This window comes from Eucalyptus grandis, chromosome 1, assembly GCF_016545825.1.
Source record: "Eucalyptus grandis isolate ANBG69807.140 chromosome 1, ASM1654582v1, whole genome shotgun sequence".
In the NCBI taxonomy this organism is placed as follows: Eukaryota; Viridiplantae; Streptophyta; class Magnoliopsida; order Myrtales; family Myrtaceae; genus Eucalyptus; species Eucalyptus grandis.
This window is the reverse complement of record NC_052612.1, coordinates 12,293,586-12,305,733: the sequence shown is the minus strand read 5'-3', so window position 1 is coordinate 12,305,733 and position 12,148 is coordinate 12,293,586. Positions and strand designations below refer to the sequence as shown.

The following is a 12,148-nucleotide window of genomic DNA, read 5'->3' as shown; positions in this document are numbered from 1 at the left end:
ATATAATTCTCCATTCAGGTTCAGCCTTTTGAATGTCCCTTTAATTTTTCAAGGAAAAGCTTATCAAGAAGCAAGTGCACAAAAGGGGTCAAAAATAGAAGCCGTATTCAGCATGCAGAAACAAATTATACCGCACAAAAAGGACAAAGTCCAACCAAAAGAGCACACCTTGTCCTCCCATAAGATTCATGGCCATCAATTGAAAAATCCTCAACACAAGGTATCTTTTCAGGTTGACCATACACAGTTGCAGATGATGAGAAACCATCTATATGAATCCCAAAAACATTACTGTTATACGAGAGCCATGGAGAGGATATAGAGAAAAAGTTGTTCCTTCTAATGCAACACTAGAATGGGGGAGAGAATGATTTCTTCATTGTAAAAACTGAAAATGCTATATAAGTCAGCAAACTCAGCTAAAGGCATGGACCAAAAATAACATAAGGGAAAGACGAAAAAATTAATCAAAAGCTCTTCTTTAACAAATATCCTAACACAGTATATGAAAGTTTCATATCCTATCACATAAGAATGATTAGTTCATGCATGCGCCTTTGAGATCATCAAGACATGAAACAAGAGTGCATCTTATAAATGAGAAGTGGAATTGCCTCTTCTAAGTTTCACGGAGGCCAACTTTTCTTGATGATGGGTAAATGCCATTGAATATACAGTCATGGGATCAAAGCACATTAAATCAGTCACTTCTGTTCTGCATGGGCTTTATACAGCCAGCAATTCATTTGCTTCATTTAATTATAGGGATTGTATTTCCGTATGTCAAAGCAAGTAGCTGAAACAACAACAAGCATCCATATGCTAAAGAAGCCAAACAGACCTTCTTACAGTTGTACTTTGCCATGACCTCAAAAGATTTATGGTCCCAATCAAATTGTTGTCAAAATATCTTCGAGATTTGCCACACTTTCCCAACGGCTTTAAGCCCCGCAAAGTGGATCACAGCATCAAAGCTGCTTCATTGAAAATAAGAATAAAGGAAGGGTTTAATCACCCTGAATTTACAGAGGACCAATGAGGCCATTGGACAAGGACAAAGATGAGAGCAAGGATCATGACGGTGTGCATACCTGGTCTGAGAGAATAGATCTCCAAATCCTGCTTATTTCTGAGATCAGCCTGTAATAACCTCTAGATCATCAGCAAGCAAAAGGAGTAGGAACAATGAGTTCTATAAAATCCGCTCCACCATCTTGGGACCTCATAAGCTTAAACTGAACGAATGGTACATTCATGTACATCTACACCAATTAATTCCCCAATCCCAATGAAGTATCTAGAACAGATAGACAGAATTCTTACCCCACATAGCATTGATAGGCAGTCAGGAAAAAGTTTTCACCTTCACTTCGATTCACCCTTTTTTAACCTCTGTTCTAATTCCAGATAACATGATCCTCGGTGAAACACAAAAACGCGACACCAGTAGCTACAAATTCCACTAATCCCTACACTTTCCTTCCTCAACAGACGAACAAACAAACAACCCAATTCACCAAACCTCGAAACAGAACTAAAAATCCAAAACATAAGTACCAAGGTGGAATTCAAGCTTCCGAGAGCTCGGGACCCACGAGCTCAGCACTCGGTCGACGGCCTCGGGGACAGAGTTGTCGAAGTTGTCGATGATGGAGACCCTGAACCCATCATTCAGGAGCTGCACCACGGTGTGCGTGCCGATGAAACCAGCCTCGCCGGTGACAAGAACGGTCTTTTCCTGCGAACCCATCTCGTCGATTCGGTAAAGTTTTGGTCTTTTCTTCTTCAGCGAAGCAGGGAGGAGGCACCAAGAAACAGGGCAGCGGAATGCGTCCTTTATGGAAGCTGGCAAGCAAAGTCGAGGGGAAGGGGATGAGAGTTTGAGCAAATCAAGGAAAACCAATCCTGCGCGTGTTGGGATAAGTACGAAACGCATGCCACGCACAGCGAGAGAGAGAGAGACGGAGGATCCATTCCCATCAAGCTTACGGCTTTTTGTAGCCTCTCTCGTTGGACTCGAGTCAGCTGGGAGGATGAATCCATTCGCGCGCTTTTTCTTTCTTCGGTTTCTTCCCCCTAATCATGCCTTCTTCCTTTTTCTTTTCCCTTTCTTGCGCTCGTGGAAAGCAAGTACGGCAAACAAAAAAAATGAAAACAGATCGAGCGATTTGGCCCAGATAGGAGGCGCGTTTAAGGTAATTTCGAGCTGGAAGTCATCGATGGGACGAGCGTCCTCATGATGTTTTTATCATTATCCAATGAAAGGATCAGCTTATCGGTTCCCTTTAAGAATAGAAATTTGATATCCGATTTCTTTCTTCTTTTTTGGATTACTTGACTAATTTGATGAGTACATATTGAAAGACTTTGAGATATTCCGATCTGTGTGGTTGGAGCTTTTAAGAATATAAGAAATGTGATATCCGATTCCTTTTTCTTCTTTTTTTGGATTACTTGACTAATTTGATGGGATTGTTTCGTGCTCCTCTGTCACCGGATAATTATTACCATAAAACATACCGATTTATGAAATTTGTAGACGTTGCAATTTAAAAACAAATCCAAATACCTTTTGTCCGACAAAATATTCGATCTATATTGTTATTTTTATTGATTTTTATAATCTTTTAAATATCCTGTGATTATCTTCAAATAAGTTTCGTTCATATTCAAGAGGAAAAGCGACGAAAAAAGTTTAAAAGCCCACTTTGCAAGTAAGGGTTAGCAATAGAAGAAATAAAGTGAGCATCAACCTTAGAAGCCAAGAAGTATATTCATCAAATTGCCCACAAGAGATTTGTGTATCATCTAGGCAACAATATGCCATGGGGACCCCCAAAGTGATGATGGTTCTCAATTTTTCAGTAGAAAAGAAAAGGGTTAGCTTTGGGAGTACTTCAATTCAAACCATAGAAGTTACTCTTAGAAGGAGAGAAATTTTGATTTATTTAACATACATGCATAAATTATATAACATATTTCATTTTTTTTTTTTTCAAAACACGACATATCCAATAATCTCCAAATATGTGCAAACCACAAAGTGCACAAAAATAGGGGATGGCATCGAATCAAAGTACCATGAATTCAAAGGAAAATTTTTTTGGAAGGCTTAACCACCGAATTAATGCTGACAAGGAGGACAGCTCCTCAGTGGGGCATCTTAGGACAAAGCAAGTGACGTTCGACGATGACCGTTGGCAGCAGAGCTATATTCTTTTTGTCTTTGCCCGTGATACTTCCATCATTTTGTCGGCTAAAGCACTTTGATCATTCTCTCTGATTCCCCTGCAAGTTCCTTCCATCTTAGAAGCAGAGGGCAAGTGACCATATTCTCTTAAAAATACCCTTTTGCAGTGAAAGAAACTGTGCAAAAAGAAACTTGAAAAATTCATGTCCTCTTCTGCCTTGGTAAAGGCTCACCAGGAACTCCCGCTTTCTATGACGGGTATTGGAGCCGGACAGTCGTACTATGGACAAGGCATGAGGAGAAGATGGACCCCACGCACACATGGGGTTAGGTAATATGAAAAGGATGACATGCTTCAAATACTTGGTACTGCTGTAGATTGACAATCTCTGCTGAGAAGAGACAACTGGGTGTGTTGGATTTATATCCCATGTTCCTGCGGCATACAGATGGAGAATCTCTGTAGTGCATGCGTGTTTTAGGTTTTATCTGGGAGCCCATCCCACAGTGTCTATATGGTCACTCTTTCCTTCTTCTTTTTTATAATTCTTTTGAGGGACGGATGTATATAACAAGAGTCTTAAGGCTACTTAACTATTTGTCACTTTCAAATAGGAAGCCATCGCCATTAGTTTTGATCGATGGAGGAAGTTTAGCTGAGAAGGGCTATGCCCTTGAAAATGATTATAGCCCGATGCCGGACCGCACTGGGAATGGTGTCGTCCCTGAGGAGTCTAGTGTGAGAAACCCTAGACTTTAAAACAACTATGTCCAAACCCCAACACCCTTCATTGCGAGGAATTTGTGGCTAGGCTTGACCAACCTTGGATCTGCCAAGTAAGGTGTCCAAGACAAAACATGTCCAAGACATTCAAACGATGGTTAGCGTCTCATGAGCTTGTCAGCCTGCCGAGGCCACGTAGAAGTTGAGTGTGCATCAACATAAAACAAGGGAAACCGCGACAGACGATTAAGAAAAATACATTTTACAGGAAACAAACCATGGAATCAAGTCATTATACCAAAGAGTGGGCCTAAAGAATTATGGAAGAAGATTTCCTCTCATGCAATCTCGAAGTTATAGCAGAGAGGGAAAATCTTTTTGTATGTACTTGTTTCAATTTGAAGTAACATGGCCATTATACACACGGCTGTGCCATTGTCATCACCAAGAATCAGAGTAATAGCGAACAAGTTCATGGAGCAAAGTAAGCTACAAAATGGATGCAGATGAAGATACTATCAGCGAAATAACCATCTTCTTGTCAAGGCCTCGTCCTGGAGCTTATTGACATGATAGAAATGCTCAGTACTGATGAAATGTCATTGATTTGCTCACTTATCTCCAGGGAATGCACTTTGGCATTAACCCCCACGTTCACAGAATGGCTGTATCCATTTCCATGTCAAAGGCATGTTCTAGGCGTCTCTCCAGACATTTAGCAGCAGTGGAAATTCTAGCATTATGAAGATTCAAGAGAAGACCTCGTTCCACATGCAGAAAATCCACACTACCACCCTCCTTCTCTTGAGAATTTGATAACATCAATGCTGGTGTGCTAGCAGAGCCCGAGTAAGAAGCATTGCCTGAGTTCTTTTGAGCATCGCTCCTGATGATGGAGGGAGTATGCCAGTGAGGTCATTGCCAACTTCCCAAAATCAACTCTGACTCCAACTTTTGACACTAACACTACTCACCGAGTTAGGGAGTGGAAAGGTAATACGAAGTCCTTGATGGGCTACATTGCTTCTCCACACCTGTGAAACCATTATTTGCAACCAAAGTGACTGGATCTTCAGCTGAAGTGCTGATGATAACATATCACTGACGTTTTTTCTCTTATCAGCACCAGTGAAGTCCATATCTGTGGATTTTGAGGGAGCTCAACAAAAATATCCAGGATCACTTCCACATTTTGTATTTGTAGCACCTACTCTTATCCTTTTAGGGTGATTCAAAACTCGAAGCAAAAGAAAGATTGACTTTGACAGGACTAGAGTTAACTCAACGGTTGAACATGCACCAATGTTTGAAGGATCAGCCAGTGAGGAAACTGAAATATTAGAACTGCTATCAGCATCTCCAGAAAAACCAGTAGCCACATGAAATGGATTGGCAGTCGGACATCCTCTGCTATTTGCCCCTGCTGTTGAATGCCAAGGAGTTCTTGATATACAACAATTTACCGTTTCCGATTCCCATGATACCACCATGAGAATATTCAGAAGTGAAGTCAGTGAAACAACTTTCTATTCAAGTCCAGATGCATTCTCTGATCAACAGAAGTAATTTCATCTGCACTTTGTCGCCCAACTTAACCATCAAGCAATCTGCCTTAACCTCTGGACTGCAAAATTCAGAGCTAGCATCAGACATTTCCATTATACAGCCAGTTGACCATGAACCCAATCTCTTCTTCATTGAGCAGTTCCAATGGTTCTTAATTGCATTGTCCATCCTGCCGGTGCGAAAAGATATCAATACCTCATAATCTTTTTGGCGACTCCTTAGACAGGCATGCATAAAGTTAACTGAACAAATCAAGATATGGAAGGGGAGGGATATTCATCAGATCCTGATGTTCCAATAGTACCTAGATATGTAGATATCGGGCAAAAACGCAAAAAACAATGGCCACATCATGTCATTGTCCAAAAGGACCAAGAGCAAATGCAATGAAACTCCAACCAACAGCTGAGATGAGAGCAAAACAAGGACAAGAAATTATACTACCTGTGTCATCAGAACTCGACTAAATCAGGATCATCGAGCCTCTGACCAGTTGCATTTTAAATAGCATTTAAGTGTTATGAAAGTAACACTGAAAAAATCAGCCAACCATTTGATTTTTTATCATCTCAAAGTAGTCTTTCTTTTTCTTTTAAAGAGAGAGATTGGAACGACATTGGGGGGCCAGCCACTGGTAAATCGTTAATTGTCTTCAAGTTTTTGATATGTACCTTCCAGGAAGAAATTTTGCTATTTGTGCCCACTTGTTACCATAAATATGGTGCCAGTGAGCAAGAATGGATTCCCTCTTCTGTTGTCCAGGCAACCTTCTTACTGAAGGATTGAGATGATTAGTCCACCTACAGTCAGTAGCTCCTTAGTCACTAATACTTTATAACAAGAACACAAACTTATGTATAATTAATTAAGAATAATAACTAAATATTTACATTTTTTAATAAAGAGTCTCAATCTGGTAAAAGGAAAATTAAACCAAAGAGTGCCAATATCATGGGTATACAGTTCCAATATACATGCTGTTCATTCACTAGAGAAAGTGACAGCTCACCTTTCTCGGCACTGCTTGCCTGTGCGACCAGGAAAGGTTTTTGCAATCAGCGACCATTTGCAGCCATATCTCTTAACTGAATTGATTAAAAGATCATCTTCCTGAAATGGAAAGAGGGAAGCAAATCATTTTGCTTTCCCTGACAGTACACAGTATCATAACAACAAACTACTAAAGGCTCAGATATTTGACATTACCCTTTATCCAAGACCCTTTAATAAGACGAGATCTAGAACCTTCGCCAGCGATGCAAGCACTGACTATCTGTCTTACCAGGGACACATGCAGCTGGTAACACATGAAAACAACCAAAGTATCAGCCTTTGCTGAGTGCAAACTTATGTATATGGAATGGAATCACCACATCATTTACTTCACACATCTATTTCTGTCCACTATATTACTGGAAAACATTGGAACATGTTGTAGTTATTTGGAGGTGCTTGATTCCTGAACAAGAAATTCCACAGCACAGCAGGAATTCACAAACTCGTCTGAATATGTTGAAGCTATCATACTTAATGACACCATCATATTACGCTTAATCTAGTTCTGATGATGAATGGCCAATTACGATTCTTGATGGTCCTGCTCCACCAAAATAAAGAACTGGCAATTCTTTTTTTGCAAAAATCAAGTAGATCTTGAGGGAGATGGAGGAAAGAGTCACACTGACCTATTGTCTTCCAATTCTGCAATGAACTTCTGCACCGCTGCACAAGAATTCTGTCCTGCTCATATCAAATTGCAATAGTGAGTTAGAAACTTCAGAACTCTTCCGGATTGCATGGCAATACACAATTGAACGGGAAAATTCTGAGAAAGAAGTATGTTCTGCTGTCATATGAAAGTTGGAGGGAATTAAACCCTTTACAGTAACAACAGCATAGCCCAATCTGCTTGAATATGCACAACTGGCATTCCCATCCTAAGATTTATGCGCCTGATTGGTCTATCATCTATAGTAAAAGGCTTTTTAATTGACATCTTAACATACTGGAAGAATCAAAATGTAGCTGTTCCAAACTAACTCTTTCCTTTGTCCATCTTCCTCCTGTTGAAACGCCTAATTGGACCATTAATTGCCTCCTAAAGTCAAATCAAATGCCGCATTAAAAGGGAACGTCAAGCGCAATTCATTCAAGATGCAGAAAAGTAGTTGATCTAATATGCTTCTGAGCAAACGACTTATGTCTCCTGTAATTGAACAATGGGTTATATCATGCTGATGCAAATAAGTCACAAGTATGCACCTCAGTTTTTATTGCATGCTGATTTTAAATATTAATGTCTAATTAACTTAATCATAACTGCAGTCAGAAGATTTTGAACTTGCTACATTACTGAACGATTACCAAAACAAGAGGTGGACTGATATAAGGCCTTGAACTTAAAAGCAGAGTAAAACCTGAACTGTACGATAAAGTGGATAGGGATTTCTTAGGATACGAGTCGCAGCTGCCATTGAAAAATGAAGGGTCGCCACCACATCGTATTCCTCTTAACTCTCACCATGCTAACCAAAAAGAATAGTACGACAAAGTAATTCCAGCATGAGGTCAGGACAAATGACACGTCAAAGGAAACAAAAACTGACGAAAAACCAATCGTGCGAAATTTCGCCCAAAGTTCCTAAGAGCACAAAATCAGCGCCAACGCAAACAGAAGATCGCAATTCAGTCCAAGATCATCTTCCCGACTCTTCGAGACGTATCAACCTCCAAGGTTTTGCCATTAACATCTACTGCTTAACTAACACATACAGATTTATCCGCTGACGAAAGCGAAGCTCACGAACACGACAACGAAGATACTAAGGATTCCGGCAGAAGCAGCAGCGACAAGATTCTACCCATTGCTCCACTTAAGGAACAAGACCCAACAAGAAAACCCAACTCGCGGGCAACACGTCAAACTTCACCGCGAGTTGTTTCTGCTACCGCCTCCACGTTGTCGTGGGTATAGGGAAACACACGAAACAGAGCCGAGCATTACCTAAAACGAGAAAACCGGAAAACCGAAAACCGCAACACGTTCATGGACGAAAACGAAGACGAACCTCGAAGAGAGAATTCCTCGGGGTTTCCGAGAACGGACGGCGGCCGACACGGGGGGAACGCCGAAGCCGAGCTGGGGAAACCACGCGAAACAGCTAGAGATCGTCGCTGGAAAATGGGTGACGCGTGATCGCAGAGAGCATCGAGAAAGCCCGTATATATATGCAGGGGAGGTGTGGGAGTTCAGCGGGAGAAATCGGAGGTGTGTTGGGGTTCAAAAACCGATCTTTCCATCAGCTTCTCTGCGAAGCTTTGTGAGGGGAAGAGAGAGTAAAAGTAGAAGCTTGCGTGAGACGCTGAAGGAGGAAGAAGAAAGAGAAAGCAAAAACATGAGGAGTTTTAAGGGTGGTCGCGAGGTGGCCCAAACGATTATTAGTTTGGCCATACTCTAATGTCATTTTCTTTTCTTTTTGTACTTTTTAATTCATTAAATGTAATCCTTAAATTATCTCTAAATATTGAATATAATTATCCATTTGATGAAATAACAATCTAACATTATTTAATTTATACAAAATATCTAATATAAAGTTTCGCTTTTGAAATGATTGATTAATACGACTATAAGAATATATCACCGTGAATTTTATTTTTGTATTATTTTCTTTTATATGCGTTTTTTTTCCTTAACCCTTTTATTGATAAAACTTAAGTGATCAAAGGGGCTTGCCAGCAAATTATAATGCGATGAATAAATTGCTTGAGATTTCACTTTAGCCTCCTTTGATTCTATTTCCACTTGTCATTTATGGGCCGATTAAGGCGGCATCATCTCCAATGCGTTTCCTTATTCTATACTAGATTTAGCGAGGCGAACTTCGATGGAGCCCTACTGGATCAGAACCGATGATGAAAACATTTTTCAGTGCCAAATCTTGTTTACTAGAAAACCTGCATGCAAAGACTAGGGATTTGAATTCATTTGTGTTGTATAGAAAAGAAAATTTACTCAAACAATTAAATAGATAAACGAAAACGATCATGGAATCAGACTTGTTTCATAACTCTAATAATTTTTTAGAATTAATACCTTCAATACCTGCGAATAACTAGTTTTGACCTTCAAAGATTCAATTAATAAAAAAATTACCGAATTCGCTAAGTAATAAAAACAGTTTTTTTAATTCGTTCGATAAAAGAGGCGTCTAAAGAGCAAACAAAGTCCTGCCTTTGGATATTCATTACCAAAAGCGTAAAACTTGCCAATATATTCAGAATTCCGTATCTGGTAAGAAAGAAAATCTTTCAGAAAGCAATTTCTTTTTTCAATTTGAGTACTTAAATGCTGAACATTTAAAATACAATATTAAATTTCAACAATTAATTTTCAGTTATACCGAACAGGGCCAAGTTTTGCGGAAGCAAAACGGTAACGTGCGGGTGTCTTGCCTTCTTTTCTTTTTATGGTCGTGTGTTTTCTTATTATGGACTTTTACCGTGACACAAAAAATAGATATAAAGAGCTGCTAATGCCAAAAGCAAGCGCGTGTATTTCTAGACAAAGGCTTTGCATAAAATTGTTGAGAAAGTCCTAAAAATATTGTACTTATACCGATTTAGTTTTAAACATTTTGATTTGGTTAATTTAGTCATAAACCTATTGCACTTATGCCAATTTAATCTCAAGTCTTTCAATTATGCCAATTAAGTTCTAAATCTTTTGATATTTTACCAATTAATCATAAATATTTTGACAATTTGTTAATTTAATCATTTTCACTACTTAGGCCAAAAAATCATTAGTATGGTGGTTTAGTTAGTGCTAGCTACTTTAAGCGGTGTGGTTGATAATGACATTGATGAATTTTACAGATTTTATTTTATTTTATTTTATTTTATAGATTTTGTTCCTTTGTCCTTTTTTTTAGATGAGGACATTTCCACCCTTGCTGGCCATAGGCAAGGGCTAGCTGAGGTTGCCTAAGGCCCTTGCCAACTTTGTTGATCTGGTGAGGGCCCACTAGAGCTTGGTGACCTTCGTTGGCCATCATCGATTTGGTGATTGATGGAGGAAAATAAAGAAAAAGGGAAAAAAGTAAAAAACTACAAAATCGATGACCTTAGTACTAATTATGTCATGTAGGACAGTTGGCATTAACCGACCACACACACCTCTATAATATTTTTTTATCAAAAGTAGTTGGAAAACTAAATTGACAAATAGTCAAATATTTAAACTAAATTAGTCAAATTAAAATATTTAAAATTAAATTGATATAAGTACAATAAATCTAAAACTTCTTCGGTAATTTCCCCACTAGAATGCCATACGTTTATCTAACCACTTGATATGGATATGATAGCATCTATCATTGTCCTTTCTCCGTCCTTGGTGAGTACTCAGCAACGGGGCAAAAGGCCTCGATTCTTGGGCGCTTCGAGGACCTTTGGAGAGCACATGGTCATCTCATGAAAATTAAGACAGCCCATATCGTTTCTTATCTCTAGCCTTTTCAATCCGTGATTGCAAGGGTGTCAAGATTAGGCCCAATTACTGGGTGACTTGGGCGGGCTGAATTTGAGGTTTGCCGAACAAAAAAAGAAAAAAAAAGAAAGCAAAGCAAAAAGGCTTGGTGGCCTAGACTGATCGGCCCAAGATTGATATCCAAGCTCACCCAATTGCCGGGCGAATCTATCGGGTCCGTCAATCACAAGTCCACGATTAGGTCCAATTTTGTCTCTAAAACCAAATTAATCCCATGCACACATTATGGAGCCAAAGGTGACTTTATAACAAAGTTTCTTGATCGACTTTTAGACAGAACATGAACTTTTTTTTTTATCTACACTTAGGTACAATAATTATTTCCTATCAAAGCAAAAAAAAAAAAAAGAAGGAAAAAAATAACAATCCAAAAGAAAGAGAGAAAGAGAGAGAGAGCATGTAAGCTACTGTGGTTAAAGTAGCACGGACACGCCGGCGATACACGACACGACACCATTCCGGCGACATATCATTTTAAAAAATAAAATTCCGATTATGCCAACACGTTTGTATATTAAATAAACATTTTCATTTTTAGTTAATTTAATTCAAATTTATAAATAATTAATTAATTAAAAAGAACCTACAATAAATTTACACAAATCATTCAACAAATCAATATTTTATTTTTCAATTTTTTATTTCATTTAATTATTTTTTATTAAATAAAGTCCCCCATGGGGGTCAAGTATCCCACCCCACCCCAACTCCCTTTTTTCTAGGGGTGTGCAACCGGATTGGATATACTCGGAAACCGAACTGACCCACCCGGAAAATAGGACATTTGCACAATACCACTAATATTGGACATATGTTGAGCATCCGAGTTTGAGGGATTCTTTCGGGTAAGGTTTCGGTTTGTTTTGAGAAAGACCTTAGAGGAAATTGGAAGGTAAAGATGGGGGTTCATATGATTTTGTGGGGAGCAAAGGTCCTTGTGTACTATCGATCAGATGCTGCTTGCTTTATTCTGGGATGCCCATCTTCTTCTAAACTTTCCTCAATCTTGTCATTTGTGTCGAACTTTCCTCAGTCTATGAACAAATGACTGAATAACTTGAGTGCCACAGGTATTATTTGGATAAGATGGAATACAATATTTTTTTTTCCTTCAATG

At 39.0% G+C, this 12,148-nt stretch overlaps 1 pseudogene; it reads right to left on the bottom strand.

Moving 5' to 3' along the window:
* LOC120295444 overlaps nt 1-2,063 on the bottom strand; it is a 3,399-nt pseudogene extending 1,336 nt beyond the window's left edge.
* Nucleotides 2,064-12,148: the final 10,085 nt, after the last annotated feature.